The sequence below is a fragment of the Cottoperca gobio genome, chromosome 3, assembly GCF_900634415.1.
Source record: "Cottoperca gobio chromosome 3, fCotGob3.1, whole genome shotgun sequence".
Lineage (NCBI taxonomy): Eukaryota > Metazoa > Chordata > Actinopteri > Perciformes > Bovichtidae > Cottoperca > Cottoperca gobio.
In genome coordinates this window covers 18458631-18480727 of record NC_041357.1, presented here as the reverse complement: position 1 = coordinate 18480727, position 22097 = coordinate 18458631, and the positions used below count along the sequence as shown (strand labels likewise).

Sequence of the window (22097 nt, the reverse complement as noted above, 5' to 3'; positions counted from 1 at the left end):
ACACACACACACACACACACACACACACACATCACACATACGCTTGCATGCATGCACGCACGCACACACACCCACACCTCAGTCAGAGCTGCCAGATGAGTAGTGAATTAATTTGTGTGAGCCACTCCAACATTAGGAAGGTGTGTTGAAAGGTGTCTGCTCATGTTTCAAATTAAACGCGCTGCTGGTCAGCATTAGCACCTTGCCACCCGTCGGCAACTGACACTTAGGGGGATAGGGGGATAGGGGGATGGGAGGAAGGAGGGGAGCCCATCCGCCGTTCACACTGGAATAATTAGAACATGTCAGGAAGAATTAATTTCCTCATTTTTCAAAAGGATACACAGAAATTACCATGTTATTATATGACAGGGTCCCTGGGAGGATTGGATTAAATTTGATTTCTTGCGCAGCCCACACAACAAATTAAAGTCATAAATAAGATGGAAAGAAGCAGGGCACAGAGCATATGTTTATGGCAATGAGTGAAGCCAAGGGACCAGAAACAACTATCTTCATTTCATTTTATGTAAATCAGGCCGACACCGTGTGTCTGAATGACAGCAGTTGCTAATGGGTCGAGATTAGAGGCTTCTTGATATTAACACAGAGATCAAACAAATTTGACTAAAAAGCCATGGAACGTACCGTTTGTATGCTACCAGATGAGCCTATTCTGCACAGAATGACCGGCCATTGCTTGATCTCCGTCTTACCTCAACAAAACATTCTGAACTAGTGTTTTTGTTCTTTGTTCTGATTTCTGACTTAAATATTCAGCTTTTCTTTTAAATACCACACATGCCACTATCAACCTGTTTGAGATTTGTAGGTAACAGAGTAACAACATTTCCTCGTGTCTAAATCAGTCAAACTCCATTCATTGTTAACAGAAAGTTTATGGCTGTGTATTTACCTATGTATCCATTTTAATAATAGATTATCCTCCATATTGTATGCTTTCCGGGGAGGATAAAAGCACCACAAAAGAAAAAACAAAGAACAATCTAATGAAATCTTATTTAGGATGTACAGCTCACCTATTCTAACAACACAATACTGGAAGCCATCTCTCTTCTTGGGGCTCAGATTAGACTTGTAAGCGTACTGTTACAATTTAATACCAGCTTGCCTGGGAAGAGTTTTTCAACTCTTTCAAAATGGGCCGTCATTAGAGTCTAGCACTCCCCTGGGCACCACAAACTTTAAATAATTTGCGAATCAATTAACTGGCTACTCTCAACGCAACAGGGATTTCACACTCCAGGGTCGTGGTGCATTATCAGTTGGAGACGATTCATGGCGTTTTGGGAGAAAAGTTCATGGTTGAAATCATTAATTCATTTTACCGGACTTTTAGTTATGCATTACTTTCCACAGCTGGGGTAGCAAGAAGATTAATGGCATGTTCTTTGGTCCTGTTTTCTGCCGTATATAACTACTAGGTGAAACTCTGTCCTACAGTACAAGGGAACATACCTTGAGAACTGCCAAGTCCATATTAGGTTTTTATTCTTCTGAGAATTAAAAAAAGTCCTATCAATATAATAATAATAATAATAATAATAATAATAATAATAATAATAATAATAATAATAATAATAATAATAATAATAATAATAATAATAAACTCAGAGGTTAGCTCCCTTTTACGTGATTAAATATAGGCCATACTTAATCACCAACTGTAAAGAGAGCGCGGACAAACAACCCACCTAATCAAATTTGCAACACTAAAAGCATATTTTAATTTAAGCACTTCAAAATGCGGTCATTCATGAGTAATATAAGCTATTAATTGAATGCAGAGTTTAGGAAGATGAATAAAGTTCAGGCGGGTTTTCCACATTCTTGCCAGGTAATGACATGTGCAACAATTAGTTTTTCAAATGTGCACTGGGATCCTCTGAAGTAATCGAGACTGATGAAATTCAAATCTTTGTTAGGCGGTCTTTGTAAAGCGGTCTCTGTTCAGCAACATATTGACCATAATCACTGCACTGTCAGTGGGCTGAAGAGGCCCATTTGATAAATAATAGATGACGGATAACCATTCAAAGGTTGTTCATTTTCAGTTTATGGTGAAGTGCTGTTTATTTAATTTCTGACATCATGGCTCCCCCACATCCTCCCCTTGAGTGGTGCCATCAATAGTGGGCTGAGAGCTGTGAGACTGTGAGACTGTTGCTTATTAGATAAATGGCACATACTAACAAAGACTGTGTGGGCTCTTCAAATGGTCTAACACGTCCTCAGGTGTTTTAGAATGAGATTTCAGGCGTGTAATTAAACTTGTTGTATAAGCGCTCCAGAAACAAACTTAATTACTTCCTGTCATGTTTTGAGCTTAATTAAACCTGTAGGTCAAAGGATCAACATTTCAGACTGTATAAAGGATCCAACTTAATGTCTCAGAAGAACAGGATGGCAATGAATGCTGGCCCATTACGGCTTCATGCGGTACTTAACAACATAACCATTAAAACTTTAGTATCAAATCTGTATTATTAACACTTCAGGGAACAATTTATTAGCTACCCCTGCTGGTCAAGCCTTTTTAGCGGGACCAGCAGGGGGCAGTACGCATAGCTGGCAACTAACAAAAGTGAATTATTTATATCCTTTTATGTCATTTCAATTTGCGTTTATTTATTTTTAAACAAGCATATAGCTTATCGAGTAGCCGCTCCAGATGTTGCTTTGTTTCTTGCTGCATGAGTATGTTAACCTTCTAGGGCTCCTAATGTAGGTAGTTTCTGCTGATAACTCAACTGGGATCTTTACTTTTAAATATTTGTATTAAATTGTCTGTTAGTAAAGCTAGCTAGCTTATGATTTGATTTGATTTTGATTTATGTTGTATAATTATAAAACATAACATCTGGTATCGGGTATCTCAAATTACCCAGAAAGTTTCAAAAGGAAAGCAGGTTGATAAGGTAAATGATCAGGTGTATGACACCTACTCACACCAGTAGTTTATTCAGTTAGCTAATATTAGTAATCACAGATGTATTGTTATTTGAAATTAAATGTGTATATGTTCCAAACAAAAACTGGCATACACCCAATGTGGTACATCTACTGTATTTCAGCTAAGAAGTGTGTTATTGTCACCACTATCGGTTTTTATTACATCTCTGTCAACAATGTGTGCAGTAATGTATACACAGTGTTTTTTAATAACTTTGTCTGATTAATTAGATTCCCTATTTATGTTCATCTGACTGTCATAGTACGATCATTTTAAGAGTTCAAGCCATTCCGAACACACTCAACAAAACTAACGTGCAGCAGGAGAGATGGCTCGCTGGTAGACAGGTGCATGTTCATGTGAGCGGAAGAAGACAGCCCGTGGTGTCAAATGGCATGATTAAACAATGGTAAATGGCCATGAACTTTGAATTCAGAGACATTTTCCAGCTGTTATTGAAGAGCTCCTCAACCACATTAATATGACTCCCATGATATCTCCAACTGACATTTGGAAGAAAAGAATAATATCAATGAAGTTCCTCACCTTTATTTGTTTAATATCTAAGATACATTTTTATTAGAAAACCTGCACGAGCAGCAGCTGAGCAAAGATTGTTTAAGTAATATTTTTATAGATGCAGAGAGGACTGTAGTATTCCTTATTCTGCTTCTTTTTTTTAAAGCAAAATGTAGCGTTTCATAGCAACTGTTTTACTGTATTTCTCTGGAATTCTTTCACTTAAAGCCCTTTTTAACCGACATGCTGTATCTTGGTCAACCAGAGTTGTACAAAGCTTGCTCTGTGACTTAAACATAGGTCTGATACTGTTGTAGTGGAAAAGGATGAATATGCTTCCCTAAAGTACCTAGACAATGAGTATGCAAATTATTATAGGATTATCTAGTATTAAGTAAAAGCTGTTGCATTAGCTTTTCATAATGAGACCAAAAAAAAAAAAGAATCCCTCGTGACCACAACATAATATTAAAGCAAGAAAAATAAGTATTAAGGATAAGGATCTAATGTTTAAAAGATTGTCTGTCAGAAACTTTGTGCCTATATAAGTGTCTAATTGAGCATACATTGTGTGCCTATCCAATTGTCCACCTCATTTGATGCAGGTGTTCAGTGTGGGTGAATGACAGTGGGGGTGTAAGAGACATTTAGAAACAAGACAGAAACAGCTGAAGAGGCAAATTGATACTTACAAAAACTGAAAGACTCAATCCCCAGCTTCCAGCGATCACTAGTAGGATGATTTTGAATTCATGTAAAAACCTGAAATGTAAGCAAAAAGCAGAAAAAAGGCTATTTTTAGGTGTGTCCTTGTATGCAACATAATTACATTTTAATTATTACTGTATAAATATCTTGTATTTGAATAAAATTCCACAAAAAAACAACAACATTTAAATATGATTATTAATGACTTTAAATTGGAAGTGAATTTGGAACATGGTTAATATCAACAAGGGTCTCAGATAGCTGTGTTTACCTACATCAGAACAAATAGAGAGAGAACAAGAGGAAGAGCATTGAGGCCATAGTGACTGTTGGCTGAGGGTCAGAGTCTCCACAGCTGAGCTAATGTAAAACAGCTTTGTTAGTGTCTGACCTCCAGTCCTCACAGCTGTCACCAATGGGAATCCGTCCTAGACAATGTTTAAAATCTACTTCTCTGCTACCTCATTAATCTGTCTTCCAGTTGGCGGATTCCACTAATAAACAGCTTTCATATAAAACGGTTGTTTTACTTAATTTAGCTTTCTTTCATCAAGCACTGCCTGCTAATGATTTATTAAGGGGCCATGCTCGGCTAGTTTCAGCATGTCTGTTGAAGTGCTGCAACTTAAGAGCGTTGTTAGCGAACGTACAAAGAACCAAGAAACTCCAGTACAGTGTAAAGTGCATACACTTTTAGGCACCAAATTCCAACAGCAGTAATGACAATAGAGACATAACCACTGACTCATCAGACCATCATCGCTCGAGGGGCGAAAATGCTGTTGAGCTCATTCATGTTCATTTTCTCACATTATTTTGTTTTTCACAATAAGCCAAGATCTCATTACCAACTGATTTATACAATTAGTCCGCCTCAGCACTGCCAATTAAACAAGGCCAAGGGTTTTTTAAGGTCACGCTTAACTGATCTGTCACTAATTTGCGCTACAGCACCTTAGTCTCCCATCGCCGGGGCCAACAAACCACCATCCACAAGATAAATGTACCAACTACTTTGGTTGTACCAACTACTACATTGTTGTCAGAGCACAGCACAGTGTATGCTACGTGGGAGGCTGGAGGGCTAACAGAAAGAGCCAGATAAAGGCAAGAGTTGCAGACAGGATTTGTCTGTGGTAGCCTTGAGGCTGGAGGTGACAATGGGGGAGAGGGGACCCAGGTGACCCTGGCTGAATGGAAAGCTATTACATGAATAGCACCTCCGAGTTTAAAGTCTACTCCTGCCTCTCAAATGCCGCTAAACACACATTATTTCACTGAACTATGCTCCAGCTGCAACCACCCACTCCTGTACTCACTAACACACGTACATACACACGATTAACTTGTATTAGTAGCTATTCAGTCTGCACAACAATCCCTGCCTGGTGAATTAACCACATATTACATGAATGGTAATTCATTAAACCAGTCTTTGTCAAACATCTGACTATAGACTTAATTCCTGTTGTGCCTAAATAAATGAGAGCTCTTACAATTACAGAGAGTAGAAATTAACAAATCATTAATCTGATGGTAATTGGGAACAATGAGTTAAATAATACATGGGGAAATGTATTCCTTATTCATTGGTTATTTAAGTTAATTATTTGTCTGAGGAATAAAAAAAAAGAAGGAATTTATAATTGCAAATAATGAGAGAACCCACATGATATTATAATGAACCAAATGTGGTTATCCCTGTGGTGTAACAAGAGTCAGTGTCAACCGGCCTATTGTGGCTGCATGTAGCTGTATTTTTCCTGCTGTGAATTAGACCTACAGGCAAGAAACATAAAACAGGCAATTCTCATTCCTAATTAGAGGATCTGGGACTCACCACATTTTAAACAAATTGTCAACACAATTAAAACGATTTATTATATTATTATTGTTTTGGTTGGAGACAGATACTGTGAGGGTGAGAGGAAAAGTACATTTTGCTCCATTAGACCACAAGTGAACAGTCACAAAGAGCATTTTTCTGTTATAATACACAAGAAATACTGGAACTTTAGCTCTCAGATATAAAAATCTAAACAGACTGATGGAGCTGACATCAAAGGAGCAGAGACAGAGACCTCACAGCCACCTGTGGCATTTCTGTCAAAGAGTGGCCTTTTCTCTAGCTTTGGCTGGTCATAGCTACCAAACAAACACACACACACAGACACACACACACACACACACACACACACACACACACACACACACACACACACACACACACGAAAGAAATACATGAAATTCCAATCATGTGCACACACTCAAGTCGCCACAACAGCTTTCATATGCAGCGAAGCAGAGTCGAAAATTATAGCATAATTTCTAGTGCTAAAATTTGTTAGGGAGTACAAACACACACACACACACACACACACACACACACACACACACACACACACACACACACACACACACACAGATCTAAGTGAACCCTTTCAGTACCTACCCAACAGTCCCTAAACTTAGTAAAGACAGAAACCATTTTACTCGTGCTTGATGATGCAGTGGAACAAAACTGGATAAGCTGTCCCTGATCCACACTGAATTTGTCCCAAAATTTTGTATAGTTCAGACACACACCATACACACACACGCACACACACACACACACACACACACACACACACACACACACACACACACACACACACACACACACACACACACACACGCAATTTTTCTGGGCACAACACGAAATGTTATTTCTTCATCTTTGCAATGATACAGTGGGTACAAGGTTAACCCATTCACTTGTACTTAAACCTCCAATGTATAAATGTTCTCTATCTTTATATCACACATCAAACAAACTACTGGGATTTATATTTGAGATAAAGCCTCCTGTACAGTACGTGAAGGAAAGCAGTTTTACAATCGCAGCTCAGTAAGATTCACTTCCAAATCAGCTGAACCTTCAATGCATTCCAAACATATGTGTATCGACGGTGTGGGCTAGGGTTGATTTAATTTTCTCTGACCATAACAAAGAGTTGTTTTTTTCCACCATCATGTGACAGTGGCTCAGTATTAATAGACAACATCACCACAACTGTATACAGCACAGGGGAGACCAACCACTACATAGCTGTCCCGACCAAAAATACAGGTTTTATGTTTAATCTAATTTAACTCTATATTGTATCCAAACTACTAAACATGGGACGTGTTTAAATTGCATGTATGTTTACGTGCCTGCTGCCTACATGTCGTTTTGTGTGGATATGCATGAGGCAAGCCAAAACTTGTACTTCAACTTCTGTTTAGAATTCATCCAGATCTGCAACATGTTAAAAAATATATATCCTCCCAATCCTCCATTCCAAATCCTCACTCTCCCCTGCGTCCAAACACGCTAAAGTAGGAATTCTGCCGAGTTAGTTATTTTGACAATAGAGGTAATCTATGCCATCAGCAGGCTGCTCCCATACCTGGATGGTGTTTGGTTATCTCTGCAGAAGCAGCAGCCACACAGTCAGTTAGGCCGGGGACTGCATGGGGGAGTTTGGGATGCAATGAGGTGAGGCTATAACAGTGGTCCCAGGAGAAATAGGGAAATGGGAGGATGAGGAGCTGGAGGGGGGGGGGGGGGGGTGCAGTGTGGAGGGTGAGGGGGTGAAGCGCAGAACATTCTGGTATAGTAATTGAGCACATGTGATTGTCTGGTAAATATCCAGTTCCATAAAGTCAATCCTCTCTGCAGTAGCATCATCTGTGAAATATGAAACGACAGCTTCCATGCAATGAGTAATCACCATGGCCGGGAATAGAGGACATTACTGGTCAGGAAACAGCTAGTGTTCAGGTAGACTGCGGACACTTTGGCACACATCGTTCGTGAAGTTGATGTTAGCTCATAGATTTAATCATTTCCTACTGGTGAGATAAACTACTGACAGCCATGGACAAAAAAAAAAGAAGTCCAGTGTGGCGTTATTAGAAAGACAAGCTGTATTTCTTCAACAGATCCACCATATCATTGAGTTATTTGGTGTTGGAAACAGGTCAATCACGTGCAAACAGCTGTTTCATGCTCCAGCACACCATTAACTGTCACAGCCTTAGAAAATCTCTCTTCTCTCCTCTTTTTATCTTTACCCTCTGTCTCTCTCAAACTGCCTTTTTTCTGTCTCTGGCTGATCCTGTCCTGGCGCTGAACTACATGGGACTAGACACTCACAAAATGTCTAGCACTAACGTGTCAGGAGTCACTACCAGAGCGTCACTCCAGTTAAAATATCTTTGTTGGGAGAAAAATAGTGACCGGTATTTTGACAGAGCTGAAGTGCAATAGTGTCAGATAAAGCAGGAAAGAAATCGGCAGCTATTTTACACAGTTTGTTACAAGCAGAAGCCTGATACAGATGCAGTTCTCTGGCTGAACAAGGCTTTTGATCTGCTGCTCTGCAAATACATTATCATCATTTCCTCTGCGTCAAATAACAAGAATAAAAGTCTATTTACTGAGCAACTGGGTTGAGGCAGGGTGAAGTGAGAGAAACGACCAGCAAATAGAATGTTTTCATCCACGGTGGACGGCACTCAGTCCCCAGTGCTCCTAACAGGCGGGCGTGCAACCTATCAATTCTCTTTGATTCCCTCTCACACATTCTTTACTCCAAAGACTGTAAAGACAGAGAACACAGAATAGGCTTGTCTTTTGCACACTGATGAGACCTCTTTTCTTAACTTCCAAGACACACATATTTCCTTTTTTTTCTCTCTTAGTGTCTTTCTTATTCAGTGTGGGGTTTGTGTATTTGTGTATGTTAGGGGCAGAGGGGTATGAAAACAAGTCTCTCCCTCTCTCCCAGGTAATGTGTTTATTTTCCTGGACCCATCTTCTAGTTTACTGCGTGGTGGCGTTTCTCCCCTCTTATCGCCTGGCCCTCACGGGGCACTTTAGCCTCTCAAATCCTGTTCACCACATACTGGTTTTAGAATCTGTGAAATGAGTGCTAGAGAAGCGTGGCCACAATGTCTGCCTTGTGTTGCTACTGGACTCAAATGTGCTTGGTGTTTTTTTGTCCAGGGAGATGCATAAATGGAAGTTTTTAACACCTCAAAGGAGGCTGGGCCTTTGTGGTGCCACACTAGAGAAGCCTGCCAGTCTCCTGAGGAGGGAGACATACTGAGTGCTGGAGGACAAAGAGCTAGAGGAGCAGAATCAGCAGGGGCATCACTCTGCTTTGGGCACCAGGCAGACACACACATGTACAGCCACATATACTGTATGACTGCACTTGCACACAGAGCGCACATGCAAACACATGCATTCACACACATACACATACAGTATATTACAAAGGTTGGAAAGTCATGTTAAAAAAATCTAAAATACCTGTAAACACAACATCAAATATCAAAAGGACATATGTCAAATATATCATATTACCAATCTGATAAATGAACCACCAGCTAATTCCTACAACTTTTACCCATCTCTAACACCTGCACTGCATGTAGTTACATGTAGAAAATCCAACAGCTTGCAGCAGTAACTAAAGAATAAGACATAATTCACTAGTTAAAATACAAAATACAGTAACTAACTGTAAATAGATTCATATGTGATTGTACAAACACGCTCAATAAAGATGACAAATACAACAAGCACAATAAACGCCGCCATCTCCTACTTATTGATTTCAGCTCCACTGTTTGAAAATAATTTCCTCATTTCCATCCCAATTTTCCTTATTGAAATTCTTTTTTTTTATTCCCGAGTACAGCCCAACAGCTGGCATTTACAATCAGTCTTTATGCTGTTTAGATGTCTACAATAAGCATTTAGATGCAAATATCCCTGCCTTGCACAAAGGACTTGCAACTTCTGTCAGAAGCAACATAATCAACCTGCAATTGTCTCCTGGCTCCGAGTGGTTTCCAGTGACAAGGCCTAAGCCGTAAGCATCTGTATTCAAATGATTCCCTATTTCAGGCACGGTTTAGTGTGGATATTTTCCAACAGTACTGCACTGAAAATCAATCACATGGTGAATTAAACCAGAAAGGAAACGACTGATCCATAAATGATCAGGTTACAACAAGGCATTGGTGTCCGCAAATTATTCAGTGTTTTCCTTGTTCGAGGAGAAGCAGAGACGCAATATTTGATAGTGGCCGTTTCCACCAATTACTTTTATTACTGTTGCACATTTTTACGATTTGCAGAGGAAGACTTAAGTTGTCAAATAATTGTTTTAGCGGCAAGCTCAGCACAATGCAGCTAATACAACTTTAACTAAGGCCACGTGCAAAACCTTTGTAGCATGTAGCAGAGTAAAGAAAGTCTTAAACGGGCTGCAGTGTTCTCAGAAAAAAAGTGAGTACTACAGCTGAACATTAATACTTGATGTTGGAAAATCACTCTTTATCTTCCATTTATATAACCCAACACTGTACTCTACAGTATAACATCATTTCACTGCACATTGCTCTGCATCCTGCTAAAAAAGTGATCCAATTTGTTGTCTTTCTTCTCTGGTGGGATATACTGAACCAAATTAATGACGGGAGTAGACACACAACTCCATTTACTTTGGAAAAATTGACACAAATCTTGACTAAGATTTAAAGGTCATAGAAATTAAATTAAAAGCCTGTACTGTAGCATATGTGGCCATGGTGTAAGTCTGGCTCCACTGGACTCCGTTCAGACATTTTAACAATTAACATTATAACCTCTGTTTATTCTTTTTATTTACAGTTGCAGAGGTCATTTGTCTTTCTTTTTTTTTAAACCCACAATTAATAGCAGCGTTTGCAATTGCAAATGAGTCCATTTAGGGGGAGGGAAAATGATCAGTTTGAGAATATTTCTGCCTTCTTAATCTTCTTAAGAGGGAAATGATTTAAAAGGAGGACACAAATCTCCAGTGACATGGCAGGAACTGTAAGGCACTTTTCTCTCTCTCTCTCTCTCTCTCCCTCTCTCTCTCTCTCTATCTTTCCCTCTCTCTCTCTCTCTCTCTCTCTCTCTCTCTCTCTCTCTCTCTCTCTCTCTCTCTCTCCCTCTCAAGTCTCCCTCCCACCCGCCATCCCCATTTCTCTCTCATCCTAATTTACGTCTCCCCTCTTGTTACCCGGTTGGGGTGGAAGGGCTAGGAGTAAGGGACGAGGAGCTGGGCTCTACTTGGCTTGTCCCCCAAAGGAAACAAATGTAGTGTTTGAGCAACTGATCACTGGTATAATTGAGTTTAACACTCCCTTTCTAGATTAAAAAAGAGCCTTTCAAATGAAAGGTCAAATTACCTCTAGAGTCAGGCAATAAATAAGTCAAACAAGGTAAGAGGTTTCTGCCAGCATATGTTAGTGGCAAATTTAATTAGCGGAAAAACAGGAAGCTCTTCCATTTCATACTGCGTTGAACAAAAGCAGGAGTCCCAAATGTACGGCAAAGGAATGAAAATGTATCCATCGTCACTTAATTTGTCTCATAATTTAAATTCAAGTTTCATGGATCCAACTTACTCTATCGGTGCAAATGTATGAACACCCCATAATTTAAAAATCTAGCCTTAATATTATAATCTCACTAAGATATCCATAGCAATTTTGCAAATAATTTAAGCTGAGGGGAACTTAAATCTGGATAACATTCTTGGCCATTAGTCACTTTTTAATGCATGATTTTTTCCCCATCATGTAAAGAATCATAGGCCCATTGTTCATTGATTACAGCCAAAGGAAAGAAAATGGGCATAAAATAAGGCTGCAGTCTGGACTGGAGGCACAGAAGGTGGCTGAGCAATGCAGAACAAGGGAAAGAAAAAGAGAGAGAGACAACACTGCTCTACACCCAACTAGCTACAATGTGGCCTTTGTGACATAATGCACTCTGCACAGCAGATTGTGGAAAATAATCCAAAATTTACTGGTTCTCATATCCAGCAATAACAACTGACATCACAACCTGTGCCATATATGCCATGTTTCTGGGCACATTTTACATTTAGTGGAGAATGAGGGGGGTAAGGAAAACATCGTCAAGCAGTTATTATATTCCCATCATGTCCTGGGAGCCCATTACAGCATGGCACAAGCAACGGTAAAACTGAAAAACTCAGCAGGCTGAGGCTACAGGCAGAGGGCCGGGGAGCCGTTAACTGCACATGGTTAACTGCTGGGGAAAGATGTAGTTCAAACAAACACTTTGCACCTACAGATTATGTGTATTTAAATGCTGGTAGTCATTACGGTTTAGATTTTCCCTTCAAATATTAAGTTGCCTTCCATGCTAGTGTAAGGCCAAGTACCATCAGGTGTCTTTGCGGAGCCTCGAAAAACAATAAGGAAGAAGAGAACGCAGTAGAAGAGCAGGAGGAAGAGGCTGTTGCATTGCTGTCCAGACAATAGTAACATGAGGTTGGTGTTAACTGCTGAAAACACAACAGGTGGGTCACATGAACTGTGTTTTCTTCACTTGTCGAGCACATGCTTCTCATTATTCTACAAGAAAAACTGACATTGCTCCAAGCAAAAGAGAGAAGGCCCTCCATGGCCACTACCGCTCACCGCAAACTAGTTTTCAAGTATATCTAACATTACATATGAGTATACATTTTGAAGCTGAGTATGCTTTGAACATTCCATTGGGACAAAATGAAAATGTAAATAGATTAAATTGCGTGTCCAAACATGTGATAAGTGCTGCAAGGTAAGTATGATCTATGTAATAAAATAAAAACACTTTTCAGGATTCCTTTTTCTCTGAATATAACAGACGTCAATTTTAATTGAACGAGCCCAGTAGACTTTTAAATAAAACTAGCAGATTGGTTCCCACAACCTTTGGAAATGAGAGTTAAAATGTAAACTGAATAAAACATATAAATAAATGTGCTGAAATATGTGACTTCCATCCAGCAAAAGAAATTCACAGCTGTACCATTTAAAAATGTTAAATGCCAAAAACATTATTTTCAAAGAACTGCCACGGACAGAAAGATTGTGTGTGTGTGTGTGTGTGTGTGTGTGTGTGTGTGTGTGTGTGTGTGTGTGTGTGTGTGTGTGTGTGTGTGTGTGTGTGTGTGTGTACATGTGCTTGTGTCAGTCCATTTGTGCATGTATGTGTCCATATATCCATGTGTGCGCATGCCTGCTCTCCACAACAGCCCCTTAAACGTGGTTTTGGGCAGTCTGGTCGAACAGTAAAATGTTGAAATTGGAAAAAATATTACCCTTCTTTCTCTTGAATAGCTAAGAGATAAGCACCCTTTAGCAATGAAGCCAGAGGAGTTTAAGCTTATTATGAATACCTCTCAGAGCGCAGAAGCCTGTACTATAGAAATCAAAGGGAGTAATAGGCAGGTAAGCCTGTGTCATTTTAAGGAGGAAGTCAGTTGTGAAATTGTAAAATCGCAAGGCCCTGCTGACAATCTCCTGCCCTCAGAACACTCCCATAAATGATTTCTAATGGCAGTGGCTATCACATATCTGAAAAAGTTAGAATTTTGCGAGGCGAAAAGAAAGAAAGTCTAATGCTAATCTTTCCATTGATGAACACTAATAATAATAAGACCATTTATCTCTTTGATTAAACAGCACGTACTCTGAAGTTCACAAGAATGTGTGATTCTTCACTCTGACCTAAGCCTCCCAAAGTAGACCTGGCTTGCCGAACATTCCTCATGGTTTCATGTTCAATTGGCTGTGAAAGTCTGCAGCGTTACTCTTACGTGCCGGACAGTAACCATTAAAAAAAATAAAAATCTGAGGTCCTCTTTATTTATTTATTTTAAATGATGTTTGGGGTACAAGAGCTGTTCATCACATTTCTGCATTCCTCCATGAAGCAAGTGCACATATATTCACAAAAACATCAGCTGTAGGGTTGTAGTCGCATATTTATTTTGTGCATTTTCTGCCTAATAGCTTAAGTTGTAAAGCTCCTCTGCTGTAGATCTGCTGTAAAGATGATATCATAACACGACTGCTCCGAGGCAGCCTGGACTCTGTAGTGCTCACATATTTTACAAAAGGCATACACACACACACAAAACACACAGAGGCTAATACATACTGTGCTGTTTCTCCTCTGAATATTCATCCATGTTTCCACATCATCTGCAGGTCTCCTAATCACAGTCACTTCCCCTTTAATCACAGGGCTCTAATTAGGTCCTAATAAACCATTTTGCCATCCTCTTGGAGCGTCTCTGTGTCACTCACACACATCAAACCAAGAAATACTATATTAAGGGGGCTGTCAACCTCAAAGGAAAGCTCATCCAGCAGCAGTGATACAGATACTGCAGGCACACCCTCTTACACTAATTGAAATTATCGAAAGCTCCGCTTACATGTGACACTTGGCCATGTCTGAAACCATGGCCTGAAGTACAGCAGTCAAAAGCATGACGGTTGTGCCAGCGCTGAGGCTCTACTGCGTTCTCTGATGTCGGGTAATTGTTTAAACCTGAGTGGATATGGCACAGGGCCTCATGCTGCCTGTTCTGCCAAGAAAAGAAAAAAAAATCTTGCTAGCACTTTTCTCCTCTGTTTCTTCTTCTATTCTAATTCAGTCCAGCATGGGCTTCAGGGAAAGCCTCAATGATTCCATGTTCATCTTGGAGAACCAGTGTTGGGGATGATGATCACTGACCACAAGTTGATAATGATGACTGTTTAATTAGAAGCCTTTCTTTGGCCTGGCCACAACCCAAACTCCTCCACCCTGCAGATGGTAACCAATAAATTTAGCTTTGCTCAGGGTGAGGAGGAACATTGTACCTCCCCAGTTTACCCTCAACCCCACCCCTAAACCAAGGACATAAAGCCGTTCGCCTTGCGAACACAAAAAAAACAAATGCAACCGTAGCCCTGCTGCATGTTCGAGCAAGCATCTGACTGTGACGGTGAAGTCGCAGTGTCTTCTACAGCTTCTGTTCATATTTGTATCATTTGCAATTGTTTTTTAAGGAAATGTAAAGCCGTCAGATTGAATTTTCTATTAAAAAAATGCCTTCCATCTCTTTAGGATGTTTTTCAGTTTTCTATTTAATAAAACTTTTACATTGAACGTTGCTGCAAAGAGTTTACTGTCGAGGATCCTCATTTGTTTTCTCTACAATATCCAATCCTTGCAACTAAAGCATAATTACATTTATGGTTATATTTAGGCAATTCAACGCAGGTGGTTAGAATTAGGAAAACACTGTGGTCATGGTAAGTACATTATGGTTAAGGTTGGGAAACTAAAACACTTCGTTAAGGTTGGCAGAAACATCATGAGCATGGTAAATATTCAAAAAGTCAACTGTGATGGGACGCAAAACCCCAGTCATGTGCATGGCCTCCACCCTGTGACTTTACACTGCGGTATGAGAACGTAACTTTGCGAACAAGCTTTGACAGTGAACGTAAATTGCTGTTGCAAATTAGCTGCATATGAACATAATTGTAGGAGGGAGGTTTTTGAGGTCATTTGTATATATTTGTATGCAGTCTGCAGGGTCATTAATTGTGGTCGTATAATATCCCAGCAAAAGCAAAAGATCAATCTATCTAAACATTCAATCTAAACATCTTTGGTTCTTTAATACTTGTTCCACAATGTCATTCTGCCTTCCTCAGCAAAGTTTTTTGTAAATTTTACAAACTGTCCTGTCGAGTGGAAAAAAGAACGAGAGTTACTGTTCCTCCGTTAGGTCCTCACCCACCTCCTGTCAATCATCCTCCCCTCCCAGAAGTTTCTACACCCGTACTGCCTGGCAGAAACAGTACTGTGTATGTGTGTGTGTGTGTTGTATGTGGGCGGGTGGCGTGTGCCAGAGTGACTATCCCCTCAGATTGTCAAAGAGGCTCATGGGAAATTTACTGCATGGGCCAAACCACAGGCTTTCTCTATCATTTCAGCAGATTTCTCTTTTTTAGTCCCATTCAAGAAAGTGATTATCATGGACGGTACTTTCTTTTGCTTTATTCTTTGAGCTCCGATGTCGGGCTTTCTGGATTTTCCTCACTGTAGCTGCTGTTGAGCCAACCAGGAGTTTCTTAGGTGCAGTTACAGACTGCAAAATGTTTCCACTGTCTTCAACAGTTTTCTCTAAAGCGTGTGTGTTAATTCAAGGACCCTCAAAGAACAAGCAGATGATGTTAATTCGAATTTGGTTTAAGCTGAAAGTCCATATTTTCCAAGCTCTGTTGTGGTCATGGTTATATTATGGTACAATTAAGCAGAGTGATGGATACAATTGCTCCAGCATTCACCATGTGCCCACACTGGTGAGAGAAGGAAAATGTGCCATTTGGAAACAAATGAAAGGGGAAAAGCCTCTGCTTTGAGGCCACCACTGCGTATATTTCCACCCAATAAGTGCAATATGTTTTCTCAACCACCTTGAAAATACAAGATTTCCCCTGTAAAAGATTCACTATATGCAGGTCACTTTGATCGTACTACTTACACATAAAGGGTCTGAGTCAACATGAACACTAACATCATGATTTGTGCAGAATCTAGTTTCAGAAAATCTGATCTTAACCCATTTTTTCACCAACAGGGTCGAGAGAGAGAGAGAGAGAGAGAGAGAGAGAGAGAGAGAGAGAGAGAGAGAGAGAGAGAGAGAGAGAGGGTCGGGTCTGCTGAAGTCATTTTCTCATAATGCACATTAAGGGTAAAGCCTTGAAACACATCCAAGTCAGTGTAACAAGAAATTATTTAGAGAGGAAACAAAAGATCTAGGCAAGAAGAGATGCTATGGTTAACTTCATCAAAACTTTAGCCGCAAGACCCTTTCCATCTATTCCCCCACCCTCCGTCTTTGTCACTTTGATTTTTTTTTGGCATCAAACATTGGCATTTTCCACAGGAAAAACCGTTGGAGAATCTGATTTCTGGCCCAATACGTCCTTTCTTTTCCACAACCTTCTCGCCTGTTTTAGATGTCACAGTAGCTGCTCCATGATGCAAGTGCTTGATCAGTATTTGTTTCCATCCAAGAGGGCTGACACACACTATCTAGAGAGCTTCAGCAACAGAAAAGAAAAAGTATGTTTTTGTTTTGAGGTCTGTCTTTAACAATGTATTAACAGGTTAATGTTAAGGTCTTAATCTGAATTTGGGGTGCCATGTTATAGCAAAATAGCTCATCATGGCCATGCCACTTCAGTGCATTCTAAAGACGACACCGTACGGTATCATGTGTTCAAATCACATATCTCTCAAGAGTGTGGATGGACACAAGCATTCATACACACTATGTAAGAGCCAATCTGATCTGAAAACAGTTGTGATTCCACAAAACGGCTCCCGCAGAGTAAAGAAAACAGAATGGCTGGCTGAGTCACAACTATATGGAGCATATTTCACATCTCATTGTCAGATCAAGCTGGCTGTCAACCTCCACCAACTGGATAATGTCTAATCCCTCTGTTGTTAAAGACACTGGAGACCTGTGTAACATGGATACAAAAATAACTACTGCCTTCAACGGGGTTATTCATAACAATTAGGAAATCCAAATACGATATGGGCTCCAGCCATAATTGCGCTACATCTCCCTTAAGAGAGGATGAGGTTTTTAAGGCCTTTTTTTCACATTATTTTACACAAATTGTCAGCGTCACAGCTGCCCGTGTTGGCTCAAGTGATATTTTCATAGAGTCCTTTAATACTTCCTCCAAGGCAGTGGCTTGCCCATGGGAGGACTTGATCCAAGCACAATGGGGGATCACAAGGAAAAGGCTTGTTGTGACGCTTTTGTGTCAGAGCAGCACAAAAGCCCACATTACACTAATCTCTTTTCCCTTGTTCACTCACAAGACACAATCTCAGGTCTTCAGAGCTTCTCCAATTCTACTAGGACAGAACTCACTCGGGGCAAAAGATCACAGCTTCCTCTTTCTTTCTTTTTTTTATAATCCCAGCATTCAGCAGCAAGGTCACTCAAACATTTTATGTAGTCTTTATGTCTATCTATCCAAGAAAAGTTGATAGATTGTTAAATAAGCATTCTTTCTCTGTGACTTGAAGGTTAGTGTGACGGCAGTCAGTGAAAGCTGTTACTGAGTCAAAGTGAAAAAGAAAATTATTAATACACGGCTCTCTCAAACTGTAGCTAACAAAATGGTTGCCACAAAAAAAGAAAAAGAAACTGGCTTTGGATTATGTACCCAAATGTGTGCAAAAAGAACATGGCCCGACATGATTGTTTGTTTAAAATTCAGTTTCAACCACCTGCACTCTTTTCACACAACCTGACAGTTTTCAGCCTTGGTCCATATGCTGCATGTGTGTGAGCGTGTTTGTGGACGTGTGTGCATGTGTACTCTTGCTTGTGTCCCCATGCCTGTGTGAGGGAGAGGGAAAGTGTGTGTGTGTGTGTGTGTGTGTGTGTGTGTGTGTGTGTGTGTGTGTGTGTGTGTGTGTGTGTGTGTGTGTGTGTGTGTGTGTGTGTGTGTGTGTGTGTGTAAATGTGCAGGGACTCTAAAATCCACCACATTTTAATTACTGCCCGACTGCACTGTGTGCCTCTTTGATATGGAAATAAAGGCAACCATCTTCACACAGCCACTGTACAAATCTTCATTTGATTCATAAAAAACAATGAGCCCGACTAATTCCTCCACCTGATTACAGTCCCAGACCTGTGTCAGAAGTGCGCGCCCACCAAGGCCCCACCAATTAATTCTACATATTAATGTGTGATTTTAAAAAATCAACAGAGGCTACTTACCATAGCCTAGACTGTTGCATTTTGAAGTCAAAGTTAATTATGCACAACTATGCTATGGACTAAAAGAAAATGTCCAATTATTTTGAGAAAAACATTTTTGGTGGGAGAGTGAATGATACAGATCAAAATGGTCCACTTAGGTTACTTGTGCAATTATGCAGTTCCTGTGAAAATACACATTTTTAGATTTTTTTTTATCTGTAATCCTTTAATGTCAGCAATACGGTTCACTTACAGCAGCCAGAGGGACACAGAGATCTAATAGAGCAGAAAAAACTGCCCCATGCCCGTGTCGATGGTTAGTAAGTGCTGGTGCACATACGTGCCATTTGTTTCTGAATAAATAAATACCATGTACTCAAGGTTAATCTTTGACATTAGAGGAACCTGGATGAAATTGTAAATGTTTGAGATGATTTAAAGGAAAACGCTTGTGTATTACCTTGGTGTAATACACAATGATCTGTAAATGATCTGTCTGGCTCCACTTCCTCACAGCTTTTAATGTAAGACGGTGACTTCGTGGAGGCAATGACCCACTGTCTGCTCTTGATGACTCAGTTGACGGCTGATTTCCTCACTATTTCTCCTCTACGGGATGTGACAATGGTGCAAACTGACAAAATGAACTATGCACCAAATGCACTTTGGTGTAAGGAGGGAGGCATGCACACATTCATTACACATAATACTATGCAACACCTAATCACAGTGTCGCGTGACGGGAAATTAAGCATCATGACAGAAGTGACATGTCACTAACTTGACAGAAACTTCTTGTTGAAGGGGACAAATTACCCCCAAAAAACATGCTATAGCATGTTCCCATCAGTTTTGATCATTGTTGAAATATTCTACAGCAAATTAGATAACACTTAGAAAGACAGATGTCACAACATGTGCTGCCACATTTATTATCTCCTGCAGTCCTCCACCCTCCTGCTGCCCCCCTCCTCTACCTTTACCAGGCCTGCTGTTGTTTACCTCCTCTCATCTTGTTTATCATCAGGTCTCAGCCGCTACCTCCACTACCACGTAGAGAGGGAGGCTCGTACCTGTGCACCCCCACCCCCTCTGCTATAGCTTCGCTCGCACTGCCCGCATCCCAGCAGCATCCTGTCACTTGGAACAAAATAGCTGTCTTTCTGTAAGATACAGTATATATGGAGAGATAACCCGATGTGTAAGGCCTCAGTTATGTCTAAATCTGGTCAGAAGAGACAGAGTGGCTTCTTGGATATTTGACGTCTCAAATCAAAATCAACAGTAGTGTTTATCCGTGTAAAGAGTGAAGACATACTCTTGCAAAATATCTAAGAAGGGGGAACGTATCAATCACTCATGCATGCAAACATGCCAAGGCGTACAGAGGCACACACACACACACACTCACACACATACACACACAATAATGACAGTTACCAGAAGAATTTAAAATATCTAGGTCCGGAGAGACTGATGCAGCCTCTTCAGAACTTTGTATGGAATAATCTACGTACAGTATTACACATATTATTAATATTGTTTGTGACATTGCTCTATCTGCAACTGACAACATATCACTATTATTTATAACCCCATTGCAGAATTATGTCTGTGAAATCATCTTATCGAGAGTTGGAATTGGTTGTAATTTCAAAGAATTGTGTTTGGCAGCGTCAAACCTGTTGGAATGAAATCTACAGAAACCAGCACTTTCATTTCACATCACTGTGTGGCGTTAACAGAAATCATATTTGATTTTTAGCAGTGACATGAAGAAACCCTTTACAATTACTAGTATAGATCTGCGAGCTCAACACTGATGAAGGGACTTTTTTTTACGTTTGAGTAGAGTCCCAGTTGTAATAAAATTCCCAGTGGAAAACATCTGCTGTTAATTCCAAATGATCAGATTCACTATCTGTGTAAATAGCATCAGTCAAAAGCATAATCAATACTCAATGTGCACATATACAAGGTGAGATATAGAAACAAATAAAACAAGATCACTTAAAGAGCATTTCTTTATGAATCTTTCTTTCTTTCCCCTCCTCTCTCTCTCTCTCTCTCTCTCTCTCTCTCTCTCTCTCTCTCTCTCTCTCTCTCTCTCTCTCTCTCTCTCTCTCTCTCTCCCTTCCTCCTTCTCTCCTGTCTTTTCTTTGATCCCACTAATTGCTGGCACAAGAGCTTAGTTTAAACAAATCCTACCTTTAGATGATGAGGACAGTTAAAAGTCAAGCTTCCAGTCAATTTAGTTTGTGGCACTCGTTCTAAACACATTTTAAAATGGGCTCATCCACAACATTTCTCTTCCGCTCAATAATTTTTTTTAAAGGCTCTAATGCAATGTATGATGATGGAAAAAAATTAATCTCAGCAGCAATGTTGCTCTTGCAACATGGGAGACATTGGACTTGGACAGAGTGCAGGATGTGTTTAGACAAGTGAGCCAGGTGGCTTCTCCCTTCATGCTAAAATGAAAGTCCTAAAAATCTTTGAACTTACTCAGCGTCAGCGAGTCTATATCTTATGCTGAGTCCAGGTTGGTAATGCTGCCTTTCTCAGTCTTGCAAAAAGCTCAAGATCCACCCGAAGATTAGTCCTTGAAAATACAGAAAATGTGCAAGGCGAGTCAATATGAAATATGATAAATATATTATTGCCCCGCAGTTCTGTTAAGTATCACGTACTAACAAATTGCCAGTCTTTAGTTTTTGATTAATGTTTTAAATCAGTGACAATTACTGCAAAATGTCGCGTGCAACATTAATTAACCAGCAGGAATTATTTGAAGGAATCCTATTGCCAAAATTATAATGACACTTAATATTTCCACAATTATTAAAAGGCACATTTAAGTTGTGTGTAACAACTGCAAACAAGTGTAGAAAGGAAGAAGGTGAATAATTAAGATGACGGTAGTTTCTCTGCGCAAAAGAAATAAGTGAGATATGTTAAATAAGAGCCAAGTGCGGTTGTGTGGCATCAAAGGGCTCTAATGCCGCTTTTCACTTTTTCCCCTCTCGCTCTTTTAGTGAGCGACACGCTGAGCTGCACAAGCCGTCAGAGACAAACTCTTATAGAGAGAGAGCCGAGTGTCCCTGTATAGCAATCAGGACAATGTGCTGAATGGGCAGTCTAATTATAAATGTGCCATTTAGACTCGCATTTGGTCTCCGGAACCGTCTTACCTTATGAGGAAACCTGCGTTCACAGCTACAGAACGAGCA

At 40.0% G+C, this 22097-nt stretch overlaps 1 protein-coding gene across 6 annotated transcripts in view; it reads right to left on the bottom strand.

Annotated features, from left to right (window-relative positions):
- sox6 (SRY-box transcription factor 6) overlaps nt 1-22097 on the bottom strand; it is a 129334-nt gene that overhangs the window by 105159 nt on the left and 2078 nt on the right. For 5 of the 6 annotated variants that reach the window (XM_029457999.1, XM_029458006.1, XM_029458024.1 and 2 more), the window contains exon 2: nt 4186-4255. The gene's annotated coding sequence lies outside the window, so the exon portion shown is untranslated. Of the gene's footprint in view, nt 1-4185; nt 4256-21372; nt 21470-22097 lie in introns of all 6 variants that reach the window. The other variant, XM_029457991.1, reaches the window with a different exon arrangement.